Source organism: Mobula hypostoma, chromosome 26, assembly GCF_963921235.1.
Source record: "Mobula hypostoma chromosome 26, sMobHyp1.1, whole genome shotgun sequence".
In the NCBI taxonomy this organism is placed as follows: domain Eukaryota; kingdom Metazoa; phylum Chordata; class Chondrichthyes; order Myliobatiformes; family Myliobatidae; genus Mobula; species Mobula hypostoma.
In genome coordinates this window covers 17,502,765-17,516,848 of record NC_086122.1, presented here as the reverse complement: position 1 = coordinate 17,516,848, position 14,084 = coordinate 17,502,765, and the positions used below count along the sequence as shown (strand labels likewise).

At 41.0% G+C, this 14,084-nt stretch overlaps 1 protein-coding gene across 3 annotated transcripts in view; it reads right to left on the bottom strand.

The window, feature by feature from the left end:
* Positions 1 to 14,084, bottom strand: part of angpt2b (angiopoietin 2b) — a 227,810-nt gene that overhangs the window by 66,293 nt on the left and 147,433 nt on the right. The window lies entirely within an intron of this gene.

The window sequence follows — 14,084 nt, the reverse complement described above, 5'->3', positions numbered from 1 at the left end:
AATTTCAAAAAGATAAACATATTACATAACTGAAGAACTGCAACTATAAAAGCATCCTTATTAATAGCCTCAAAACATAATGGGAAATGAAGTTGGAGATTGTTGTTTCAGAAGGCATTTTACTTGGGACATAGTTTTGAAGGTATTTTAACAAATAGCTTTAGTTCTCACATGTGCATTGAAACATACTATGAAATGTGTCATTTGTATTAATGATACAGGTGGCCCCCATTTTCCAAACGTTTGCTTTACGACACTTCGCTGTTACGAGAGACCTACATTAGTTACCTGTATTTGCTAACAGAAGGTGTTTTCGCTGTTACGATAAAAGGCAGCGCACGCCCGAACAGCCAAGTTCCTCCCCCAGAAGTGCATTCTAGCCGGCATTGCTTAAACACGTGCTTTATCTCGATTTATTTTGTGCATCCGTTAGTAAGGTGAGTTCTAAGGTATTGGAAAAGCCTAAAAGAGCTCGTAAGGGTGTTACACAGTGTAAAACTAGACATAATTAGGCGTTTCAATCGTGGTGAATGAAGTAAGGACGTTGTCTGCGCGTTGAACTTGCCTGCGTCCACCATTCGCACTATTTATACGCAGAGAGAAAGAATTTTGAAAGCTGCCGATGTTACTGCTGGTTCTGCTCGTAGCAAAGTGGTCTCTCTCAGTCAACATCCAATAATGGATAAAATGGAAAGTCTATTGCTTGAGTGGATTGATGGGTGTACAAAGCGTGGTGTTCCATTAAGTTTTCTTATACTTAAGGAGAAATCAGTCAGTCTTTTTAATAAGCTGAAACAGAAAGCACTGGACGATGGTGATGAAAGTGTTGCGAAAGTGGAATTTAAAAGTAGTCACGGGTGGTTTGGTCGGTTTCTGAGGCGAGAGCAGCTTCATAGTTTAAGCAGTGGTCCCCAACCTCCGGGCCGCGGACCGATACTGGGCTGCGAAGAATGAAGCAATGCAGCGGTAGTTGGAATGCACCCAGCACATCTTTAAGAAAAAAGCCAAAATGAGCAAGCTAATTAATTAGGTGCCACCTGGCACGTAAATTTTGGCCCAAATTAGAGGCGATTGCCAATTGCGTCAGGTCCTTATTCGTATAAGCAAGTGTTTAACTGTGACGAAACAGCAATTTATTGGAGTCTTCCCGATTCCGGTAAGTGAAGCTACACTGTACATACATTATTTCTACTTTATATAGGCTGTGTAGTTTTATGTGTTATTTGGTATGATTTGGCAGCTTCATAGCTTAAAGGTTACTGGAGAGAGTGTTTCTGCCGAGAGCGCTTGCACTGAGATCACTTCCGCGAGATTTTCGCTGCGCTAGACAGTGCTGCAGAAAAGTATTTCTACTTTATATAGGCTGTGTACTTATCATATCATTCCTGCTTTTACTACATGTTACTGTTATTTTAGGTTTTATATATTATTTGACATGATTTTGTAGGTTATTTTTTGGGTCTGGGAATGCTCAAAAATTTTTTCCCATATTAATAAATGGTAATTGCTTATTCACTTTACGACATTCCGGCTTACGAACCATTTCATGCTCTACCTTCGGATAACGGGGAAAACCTGTAAACATACTCTGAGGATGTACTGGAGTCAGCCCAAAAGTGTCATCATGCTTCTGTTACTAACATAGCATGCCCACGATTTATGAACCCTAACCTATATGTCTTTGGAATGTGGGAGGAATCCAGGGCTCCTGGAGGAAACACACATGGTCACAGGGAAACTGTACAAACTAATTGCAGACAGAGACAGGTATTGATCCTTGCAACACACATCAAAGTTGCTGGTGAACGCAGCAGGCCAGGCAGCATCTCTAGGAAGAGGTACAGTCGACGTTTCAGGCCGAGACCCTTCGTCAGGACTAACTGAAGGAAGAGCTAGTAAGAGATTTGAAAGTGGGAGGGGGAGGGGGAGATCCAAAATGATAGGAGAAGACAGGAGGGGGAGGGATGGAGCCAAGAGCTGGACAGGTGATTGGCAAAGGGGATATGAGAGGATCATGGGACAGGAGGTCCGGGGAGAAAGACAAGGGGGGGGGAGGAAACCCAGAGGATGGGCAAGGAGTATAGTCAGAGGGACAGAGGGAGAAGGAGAGTGAAAGAAAAAATGTGTGTATAAAAATAAAAAACGGATGGGGTACGAGGGGGAGGTGGGGCATTAGCGGAAGTTAGAGAAGTCGATGTTCATGCCATCAGGTTGGAGGCTACCCAGACGGAATATAAGGTGTTGTATCAGGTTGGAGGATACCCAGACAGAATATAAGGTGTTGTAACAGGTTGGAGGCTACCCAGACGGAATATAAGGTGTTGTATCAGGTTGGAGGCTACCCAGACGGAATATAAGTACAATCTACTTCTTGATCTTTGCCCCTATTTTATAACAATAATTAGTCTCCTGAAAAGAATGTGGTTGTCCTCAAACCATGGAGCTGCCATATATTTACTTGTTCACAGGATATGGATGTCACTAGCAAGATTAGAATTTATTAGCCACTCCTAATTTTCACAGAGTTGCTTGTGATGACCTTGTGGAGGACAGTTAAAAGATAACCACGTTGGGGAGGAGGGGTAATTTAGAGTTATATATGGACCAGACTAGGTAGGGACATTTGGCTTCCTTCCTGAGTCGAAATTAAAGCTAAGTACTACTTTTTTTTGTGCATGGAAGGTTTTGAAATATTTTGGTAGAATGTAGTGTTGATGCACTGTCAGTGTAACATCAGCAGAACAGAATGTAATGGGAGTTTATATACAGCCCTACTTCTCTCGTGTTCCTATTCTTAGTAAGTGGAGATACCTAAAATGCACTACAGTTCTCTCTTCTGCCAATTATTAGACATTGAATATGACAGAGGTATGATAGAAAGATCATTAATGTTCACTTGCAAATCTGCTAGACAGTGCAAATTGGGTTAACAGAATTACAGCACTTCAGCTTTTCAACAGCTTTCATTGGAGGAGGAATATGGGATATTACTTAATTACACATAAATTATTTGAAAACTTTCACAGTATTGAAAGAAGTTTGAAAGATTATCTTGATTTTTTTTTTACTTACAAAATATTTTAGAGACTTGTATTCAGTGTTTATTGGATAGTGGACAGAATTTTAAATATTCTCTTGTTTCATGCTTATTACTTGACCTTAGGTTAAAGCATTGATATATTCAATTTATTATCTAGACATTTAATAAGCTGTCAAGTTATTAGCAATGGGAGGAACTCTTGCACCACTTGTACTTATTTTATGCACAGTGTGATACAGCTTTTTATGACGAGCATAATTGTGAAACCCATTTAATCGACTTCCATTCAATGAACTTAAATAAATAATCTGTATGCTCTTATGCTCTGCCTATAGATGAGGTTCAGTTTAGTTTCATATTTTAGCAGAGATGCTTTCTAAGTTTAAAGAGGCAAATCAGAATCTGCCTGAAGTGATGTATAGGGCAAAACTGTACAGTTCACCGTACTGTGAGACAAAAGAATTGAAAATGCAAATATTTGATTAATCCGTGCTAATGAATATCCAAAGTTAAATGGCATCATCGGTTATCGCAATAAATCATAGAAGTTTTCAAATATCAATGTAATTGAGCTGATGTCAAGAGAGACACTATCTTGTAGGCCTTCCACATCCTAAGCTGAAGTGGAAAGATTTAACAAGGCCTACTCATCATCTAGCCCACTTCAGGAGTTAACATATTAATATTAAACACAGCAGATCAGATAAGTTGACTGCAAAAATTCCCTACCATCAAGTTAAATCCCAAGCATCTAGTCATATAAATCCAATTCAAGGCAGGAAATAAATGAAAGGCATGTGGCCCATTGTTCGTCAGGCAACAAGAGGTATGTGGTTGGGGCGATGAGGGTGACTCATGACTGGAAGTTCTTGGCAAGATTCACGAAAGGATGTTTATTGCACATATAAAAATCAACATGACATGCAATTTCTCGGCAATTTATCTTGCTTGAGTGGTTAGTAAAGCTGACTCACTTCTATTCCATTTATACAGAAACTCTTCAGCTGAATTCACATATAGGCCTGGGTTAAATTTGCAGCTGGATTCCAGTTAGGTCATTAGGGCCCAGCATGTGTATAAAAACTAATAATTTGCAGAAGAGAACAGATACCCTTATAGAATCTAGCTAACCCAGTGTCACAAAAAAACTGTGGATCAATTATTTAAGCAAAATAACAAGGCTTGAGTCACAAAAATAGATTGAGGTGCTTTTATTTACCTCAATACAAGACAAAAATCAGAAAAAAAATATATAGCCACCCTCAGACTAAACACATAGGAAAACCAACCCCAAAGCCTTGATAACCTGAGGCTTATAACTGCTAAGCCCCTCCCCCTACACCAACCAAAAGCTAATTAACTCAATTATCCAATTAAAGTTGGTATCCTCCACCATCAGCTCACCTGTGCAGGTTGCTGCTGCCTCCACATGAGACAGCTCCAAGCAGCAGCTCTATTTCAGACCCAGTTACTATTACTGCTGGGGATGAGTGTTTTACCGAGTGTGTTATGTGCTGTCTGTAGTCAGTGATGGGCCTTCGTCACACGCAGTATAGTGTGGGAATGGGGAACATACTAACAGTTCAACAGAATAGAATCCCTTGCAATAGCAATGATCAATCAATGCACCAAAATGTTTAGGAGCCCATGTAAGGAATGAATAGTAAAATGTGGTTTTGTAGAGGATCTTCACATCAAGAATTAGTAGAGGAGGAGTGAAAACTACTAGATTTGTTACAATGCCCTGAAGATATAAATGGAACTGTGTGAGATTCGGGGCTATTCTAAACCAATGCAAAATTCAATTGAACCTGAGCCAATTCAACTCATAAAAACATGCCTTCTCTTCAATGTTAAATGGGCCTGAAGATTTAATAATCTGCTGAATGTTAAATAAATTTAGCTTTGGTAAGTTAAAGTGAGCCTTTGAATGTAAAATCTACAACAATTTAGTGAGGTAAGTCATTAGAAATATAGTTTGAAAGCTCCCACTTTGCTTTGAAAGCTAGATCATTCTATAATTAGAAAGGGTCTGTGCAGTTTAGATTCATAATTAATGATACTTGCTGCGTGTACCAATAAATAATGAATTACCAAGTTGTAGAGCACAGTTTGCCTCATCATGTTCATGCTGACCATTTTGTTAATCACATTTACCCACATTTGATCGACAGTCCTTTATGCCATGAAAATTCTTGAGCTTGTCTAAGTGTTTCTAACTTTGAGAAATTATAAACGTTATGTATACATGTACAAAGTATCTATACAAGCTTTACAAATACAAGATCGATACTGGCAAATAACCGTATTGTTGTGCATAAGCATTTCAGTTTAGTGGCAGTCTGAAATACTGTATCCTCAACATGAGCCTGACACCGATGTCTTACATACTGCAGAGTCTGAACTCGAATCAACATGAAGACCACCCAGGCTGACCTTGGACTGAAGCTGGCATGAGTCTCAAAAGCATGGCAGCACAAACCCAGCTGGAATTTATGCCCAGTTCTGTTGCCAAGCAACAACCTCTTTCCACTGGAGAGAGACCAGTCACAAAGGACTCCATTATGCAGGGCCTTCTGAGGCTGGTATCTGCGATTTGCAGAATGAGCTTGTGTTATATTGGTTAAGGGTCCCAGATGACCAACTACTGAGCAAGTCAGCAGATTTAATTTCAGTATTGGGTGTGATGAGGCATCTGCTTGCTGATAAAATGCTTAATATTGCAGTATTAAATGGCTTAGGACTACTGTAACACTCTGATTGCAAGATGAGAGGCCCTCAAGTCTATGCTTGATACTTTGAAAAACAGAATGATATAATTATATAGCTGTCAGTATGAGAACAAAGCAATTTCAACTCAATACTTCCCAACAACTTTAATTTATGTTCTATAATGTAGAACCTCAGCACATCATCTTCATGTTCCCATCTCCCCCAATCCAGCTTTAAGTAATGTGGCTACAAAGATATTTGTTTAAAAAGAGGTTCTTCTGATTTAATATAAATTCTTGACTGTAACTGTCCACTCTCAGCTGGTTATTGGGAGTCTAATGAGCCCTGGAAAAATCACTCTTCCCATAATACATAAAATCTGTCTGAATGATTAAACTTTAGGTGAACTGTTTCCTCATGTAACTTGGATAAAAATTGGATGGTGCAACCAAGTAGTGAATTGGGATATTTGTAATCTGAGTGAAATCAGTAGTGTTAGGTCTTCCAGTGTGTATTCATTGTATCTTCACACTAGTTACCAGGTCTTGGAAGTTCATACTCTGTGGTTATTTCTGAATGTACATTCAGTGACCACTTTATTAGCCACACCCATACACCCGTTTGTTATTGGAAATATCTTTATCAGCCACTCAATGCAAAAAAGCATTCAGATATTGTCAAGAGGTTCAATTGTTGTTCAGACTAAACATCACAATGGGGAAGAAATGTGATCTAAGTGACTTTGACTGTGGAACGGTGCCAGACGGGGAGTTTTGAGTGACCTTTTGAGATTTTCACACGCAGCCGTCTTCAGGGTTTGCGGAGAATGGTGCAATAAACAAGAGTCATCTAGTGAGAAGCAGTTCTCTAGTGAGAGAGATTAGAGGAGAATGGCCAGACAGGAAAGTGATGGCAACGCAAGCAAGCATGCTTTACAACAGTGGTGTACAGAAGAGCATCTCTGAATGCACAACATGTCGAACTTTGAAGTAGATGGGCTACAGCAGCTGAAAACCATGGACATGCATTTAGTGGTTACTTTATTAGGTACAGAAGTTATACACTGAAGTGACCACTGAGTCTAAAATGCACATGTGCCTTGTGCTCCACTTCTGAAATTTGGTTAAAGTCTCTTGAACAGGACCAAAGTTCAGGAGTAGATTTCACTGAACGTCTACTAGAACATCATATCTCTGGCAGTTACATAAACATGTGAAATTCTGCAGATGCTGCAAATCCAAAGCAACACACACAAAATGGTGGCGGAACTCAGCAAGCCAAGCAGCACCAATAGAAATGAACTGGCGGTCTTTGTTTCGGGTCAAAACCCTTCTTCAGGACTGTATGTTCTTTTCCAGTGACGCTTCCTGACCTGCTGAGTTCCTCCAGCATGTTGTGTGTGTTGCTCTGACAGCTACAATACAGGATGGAAATTACTGAAAGCCAAGTGCTCAGAATGTGATTTCAGACTCCGCTAGAGGTCCTGTATAGAAACTTGCATGAAGTTAACTTCTTTAATATATGCTACATAAAAATTGAGTGAAATCATTCATTTGCCCACTCAGTAAAGTATATTTAAGCTTCAGTGTTTTCAGTATATCATTTCTGATACTATTTTTCCAGAGCTGTATGTAGTTTCTATTAATTCTATTCCAAAAGAATGATAGTTCAGGTAGCCAATTAAAGGCTTTTTAAATAGTTCTTGAAAAAATAATTGCTCTTACCATAGGAAATGACTGCATAAAAGACTGTGAACTTTCTAATAGTCAGTCACAATATTAAAGACAACAGTGACGTAATGATTATTCCTTATATATTCATTTGCTGTGATACGTGCAATTATGCTCTCAAATGCTTTCCCTAAACTCTTTAATTGGCTACTTGTACTATCGCTGATTTGGAATGGAGTTAATAGAACATGAGAAAAATAGTAAACTAGTTTCTCTAAAAGCAACAATAATACTTCCTCCCACGGAATAAGTATCAAAGGCTCACAAAATCAGATCATTAAACAGAAGGAAATGTAAAGATCCATGGCACCGTGAGACAGATTTTGGATGTGATAGGTACTAAATTTGCTTCCATTCTGACACGGGATATGCGTGCCAAGCTAACTACCATACTGATAACCTGCTGCGAGGTAAAATGATAAGTGGACAATGCTGATTTTCTGATAGTGCATACAAATTCTAAGAGTCATACAGCATGGAATCAAGCTTTTGAACCAAACTAGTCCATGCCGGCCAAGATTCTAAGCTAATCCCATCTCTCTACATATACCCATATCCTTCTAAACATTTCCTATCCATGTACCTGTCAAATTGCCTTTCAAGTGTCGTTAATGTTAATATATGGGTCACCTGGGTGAAAACATTGCCACCCAAGTTCCTATAAATCTATCCCCTCTACTCAAAACATATGTCCTCTAGTTCTTGATTTACCAACCCTGTGCACATTTACCCTATGAATGCCCCTCATGATTTCACATGCCCCTCAATCTCCTATGCTCTAATGAACAAAGTCTCAATCTGCTTAACCTCTCTCCACAACTCAGTCCCTTGAGTCCTGAAAACATCTCTTATCAGAATTCAATGCTAGAGATTTCTCCTAAGCTTGTGCTAATGACCATACACTACACGTGGAAGGATATTCCCACATATGGCATTTAAAAGGATTACTAACAGCATCAGTGTGGCATGGTGGGGTAGTGATTAGTGCGACACTTTACAGTACCAGTGACCCAGGCTCAATTTCACCACTGTCTGTAAAGAGTCTGTAATTTCTCCCCATGACAACGTGGGTTTCCTCTGGGGGCTCTGGTTTCTTCCTACATTCCAAAGTGGTATTGGTTATGGTTGGTAAGTTGTGGGCATGCTGTGTTGGCTGCAGAAGCGTGGCAATACTTGTGGGCTGCCCTGAGCACATCTTTGGGCTGAGTTGGACATTAACACATTTCGCTATATGTTTTAACAGACATGTGACAATTCAAGCCAATCTTTAATCTTTACTAACTCCTGAAGAGTATGTACTGGTTTTGTTCAAGCTCCATAGGCTTTCAGCACTTTGAAAAACTTGATAAAGTTTTAAAAGGATGGTATACCAAGTACTGAAAAAAATATTGCCTTGGCCTCAATGTTTCTGTACTAAACATTTGGTCCTATTAGTGCACATTGGCTGAATGGCTGAGTGGAGGGCACAAAGAACAGGACATATGGGAGGAAGGAAAGTGAAAGAGGCTAAACAAGAGGCTTATTTGCACAGAGAGTTCAGAGAGCAATTCCCCCATCTCCTCCTCAGTCAGATGCATTGTATAAGTGACCTTCAGTAAAGTTTTCCTTCCTGAGATATGCCACTTATTCCATCTATAAATGTCAGAGAAGGGTAAGGAACATACTGTCTACGGGTGTTAATGCGGCCAGAGTCGTGATCTTTAATGTGCTGGGCTCCTTCCAGACCTGAACTGAGGTACTTGTGCAGCTCGCAGTTTCCCATTCTCTGCTGTGTGAGGAAGGTCAGTCAAGTTCTATTTATGGAGCTAAATGCTCTTCATTACCTCTTGCTAGACAGCAGCAGGTGAACAAGTACAAGGTTTTGCAGTGGTTGCATTTTCCCCGTGAACATCATGCCTCCCATGCCATTATACAGATTGATCGTGCACTGAAAGTGATTGTCATTGCACGGATCATGGCAGGGCTCTTAAAGTAGGCTGGTTAGGTGGTGGAGCAGCCCAATTCCATCCCACTGGTCAGCTGTTCCAGCCTATCCACCTTGTTCTACTTGGAAAGGAAATTAGGCACTCAGCTTTGCACATTCTGTTCACTCAAAGTAACTATTATGGTTGAGCTGCTGATCATGTGAGAGAGAGATATGAGGTCTGAAGTGGTGTGGTGAAGCTAATAAACATTACTCTTGAGCTTTAATATATAGAGATTATAATTAGGTGAGTGGAAGGGTTTGTGGGCAAGTGGCCAAGTGTTTAAGGCACTGGACTAGTGACCTGAAGGTCGTGAGTTCGAGCCCCAGCCGAGGCAAAGTGTTGTGTCCTTGAGCAAGGCACTTAACCATACATTGCTCTGCGACGACACTGGTGCCGAGCTGTATGGGTCCTAATGCCCTTCCCTTGGACAACATTGGTGTCGTGGAGAGGGGAGACTTGCAGCATGGGCAACTGCTAGTCTTCCATACAACCTTGGCCAGGAGAGTGAAGACTTTCCAGGTGCAGATCCATGGTCTTGCAAGACTAACGGAGTGGAAGGGTTTAGAATGGGAGCATGGTGCCTGTTGCATTGAGCAGTGTGAGACCTTGGGTGGGGTATGTTGATTAAAGGTACAATACTTGACCTTGACTAAACCTTGCATCTTCGGGTGCCACGGTAGCGTAGCAGTTAGCATGGTGTGATTACAGCTCAGAGCCTGTCAGAGTTCAGAGTTCAGAGTTCAGAGTTCAATACCAGCGCAGTCTGGAAGGAGCTTGTACATTCTCCACATAAACCATGTGCATTTCCCTCAGGTGTTACAGTTTCCTCCCACAGTCCAAAGATGTACTGGTTAGTAGGTTAATTAAAAGTAAAGTAAGTAAAGGCATCCGTTAGTCTTGCGAGACCATGGATCTGCGCGTGGAAAATCTTCACTCTCCAGGGCGCAGGCCTGGACAAGATTGTATGGAAGACCAGCAGTTGCCCATGCTGCAAGTCTCCCCTCTACACGACACCAATGTTGTCCAAGGGAAGGGCATTAGGACCCATACAGCTTGGCACCAGTGTCGTCGCAGAGCAATGTGTGATTAAGTACCTTGCTCAAGAACAAAACACGTTCCCTCGGCTGGGGCTCGAACTCACGACCTTCAGGTTGCTAGTCCAATGCCTTAACCACTTGGCCACACAATAGGTTAATTAGTCATTGTAAATTGTCTTATGATTAGGCTAGATTTTATTTTTTTTTTAACTGAGGTACAGCGTGGAATAGGCTGTCCTAGCCCTTTGAGCCGGACCACCCAACAATTCCCAGACTTAATCCCAGTCTAATTACGGGGGCAAGTTGCAATGACCAATGAGCCTACCAACTGGTACGTCTTTGGAATGTGGGAGGAAACTGGAGCACCCGGACAAAACCCACACGGTCACAGAGAGAACGTACAAATTCCTTACAGGCAGCGGCGGGAATTGAACCAGGGTCACTGGTACTGCAATGTGTTGTGCTAACCACTATGCTGTTGTGCTGCCGTACTTTTTGACAGCAGTGTGAAGTGGAAAATCAACAGGATAAGTAATCTGCATTTAGACGCCTTGTCATTGCTTCAGAGTGCAAGTGAATTCTTTGAGGATGCAACAGATAGGGTGGACAAGGAAGAACAAGCAAGTATTGAGTATCTGTATTTTCAGAAGGCCTTCAGTAAGATGTTATGTACAAAGCATTTGAGAAGTTACAACAGTACGTGTTCAGTAGTCATTTGGTGTTAAAGAGGTGGGCTGCTGTACACTGTAGTTCAATGGACCTTAAGGGCCTGTTCTACACTGTAGTTCTAAAATTATATAAAAAAAACTACTTGCATCACCATCTCCAGCAGCGAGGATTTGAATTCCCGCTTTGACCACTACAGTCATTTCCTTCAATTGCCCTTGCAATGTGTGCCCGGAGAACCTCCTGGATTATAGCCACTCCTGAAACCCCCACCTTAACTGCTCCCTTCCTTAATATCCTCTTTATAAAGGCCTTGCGTGTTGCACTAAAAACTCGCTACCCAGTGTTTCCTGTGTTTGTCCATTGCTGGATCTACTGGTTCAGAATTGCGGCAGCCCAGAATGCACGTCCCCTTTTAAAAAAAACAAGCACAGGGCAGCTTTAAATGCTGCAAGTGAACTTTAAGTGGCACCAGCCATTCACAAAATTAGAGTCCCAGCTGAGGCGACGAGCTAACAAGCTGCCAAGTTGGCATTGGCTGCACACAGCAATCATGCAAATGAGCAGGCAGCACAGACTTGACTTCGTTGTTTGCAGTGGAAGTAATGAGCATGGGTGGTCCAATTCAGGCTCCATGAATTCCCCTCATGTAAGTAAAATCAGAACAAAGTATGTGTGAAAATGCCAGTGGACCCTTCTGAATTTTACCTAATTTGGAAAAGATGTCAGGCAATGTATTGTTTTTCAATTCTCTCTTTATATGAGCTTATTCCCCCTGGCAATAGTTGGCATCGATAAATCACGTGAGCTGGGTTGATATCACTGTTGCAATGGTCTGTTAACTTGGCACTAGAGATTGTGTGACTGAGGCAGATATGCTCTGATGCTTGTAAAATTCTGTGACCTAAATAAAGCCAGTGTAACAATTTCTTTATCTTTCCTCTTGCACTCAATCTGCAAAAATCCACATTTCATTAACCCCGAGCACTAGAGTTCCATTACAAATGCCCACTATGATGAACCTAATGAATCTGTTACCATCCTAACATAATGAACAGCAATGGACACTACAAACACATAAGCTCTAAGTGGTAACATCATGAAAAAGTGGAATGTTATTCTGAAATGAAAACATTTTTAGCACTAAGCTGCTATTGTATCATAAGGTTAGATCTAGTCTGCAGTCCTTGCAGTGAACCAAATCGTTCTTTCCATTTTCTCACACTGAGAGTGAAAAACTTGGAGCTGTAAAGCTCCAGCGATGAGTCATTCCAGGCTGCTTCATATTTCTTTGGCAACAGACTGCAAAATAACAAATAACAAAGGAAATGCTGGAAATGCTTAGCAGATCAGGCAGTATCAGTAACAAGGAAAAAGAGAGTTAGTATCTGAGGATGCTGACCTATCATCAAAGTTCTCCCAGCATCTTTGAAATTTATTTCTGATTTCCAGCATCTGCGGTATTTTACTTTCTTTTCACATCAGAACAACATCAGCGTCATTTAGCAGGTTGCTGTGTTCTCTCTCTCATAACTATGGAAGTGGTATTTTTCAAGGGAAAATTCAAACACAAGAACAATCAAAAAGTTTTTAAGAATGCTTTGACTCAATCTTTATAAATGTCCATATGACTGGTTTTATTCCTGAAATCAATTATGTTCAAAGTTCAAAGTAAATTTTATTATCAAAGTACGGGTATGTCACCACAAACAACCCTGAGATGTATTTTCTTGCGGACATACTCAGTAAATTTATAGAAGATAGAAATATAGAAAATAAAATAGTACAACACGTTACAGGCCCTTCAGCCCACAATGTTGTGCCGACCCTCTAACCCTGCCACCCATATAACCCCCCACCTTAAATTCCTCCATATACCTGTCTAGTAGTCTCTTAAACTTCACTAGTGTATCTGCCTCCACCACTGACTCAGGCTGTGCATTCCACGTACCAAACACTCTGAGTAAAAAACCTTCCTCTAATATCCCCCTTGAACTTCCCACCCCTTACCTTAAACCCATGTCCTCTTGTATTGAGAAGTGGTGGCCTGGGGAAGAGGTGCTGGCTATCCACTCTATCTATTCCTCTTAATATCTTGTACACCTCTATCATGTCCCCTCTCATCCTCCTTTTCTCCAAAGAGTAAAGCCCTAGCTCCCTTAATCTCTGATCATAAAGCATACTCTCCAAACCAGGCAGCATCCTGGTAAATATCCTCTGCACCCTTTCCAATGCTTCCACATCCTTCCTATAGTGTGGCGACCAGAAATGGACACAGTACTCCAAGTGTGGCCTAACCAGAGTTTTATAGAGCTGCATCATTACATTGTGACTCTTAAACTCTATCCCTCGACTTATGAAAGCTAACACCCCATAAGCTTTCTTAACTACCCTATCTACCAGTGAGGCAACTTTCAGGGATCTATGGACAAGTACTCCCAGATCCCTCCACTCCTCCACAGTAGAATAGTAACTATAACAGGATCAATGAAAGATCAGCAAGAGTGCAGAAGACAACAAACTGAACAAATGCAAATATAAATAAATACCAATAAGTTATGAGAACATGAGATAATAAGATCAAGAATCCTTAAAGTGAGATCATTGGTTGTTGAAACACTTCAATGATGAGGTAAGTAAGAGTAGTTATCCCCTTTTTTTCAAGAGTCTGATGGTTGAGGGGTAGTAACTGTTCTTGAACTTGGTGATGTGAGTCATGAGGCCCTTGTACCTTCTACCTTCTAGCATAAATGGGGAGAGAGAATGATCTTGGTGATGGGGATCTCTGATGATGGATGGCTCTTTCGTATGTCAGTGTTCCGTGCAGATGTGCTCAATGGTTGGGAGTGCTTTACCCGTGATAGACTGGGCCAAATCCATTGCATTTTGTAGGATTTTCCATTCAAAGGCATTGGTGTTTCCATACCGGGTC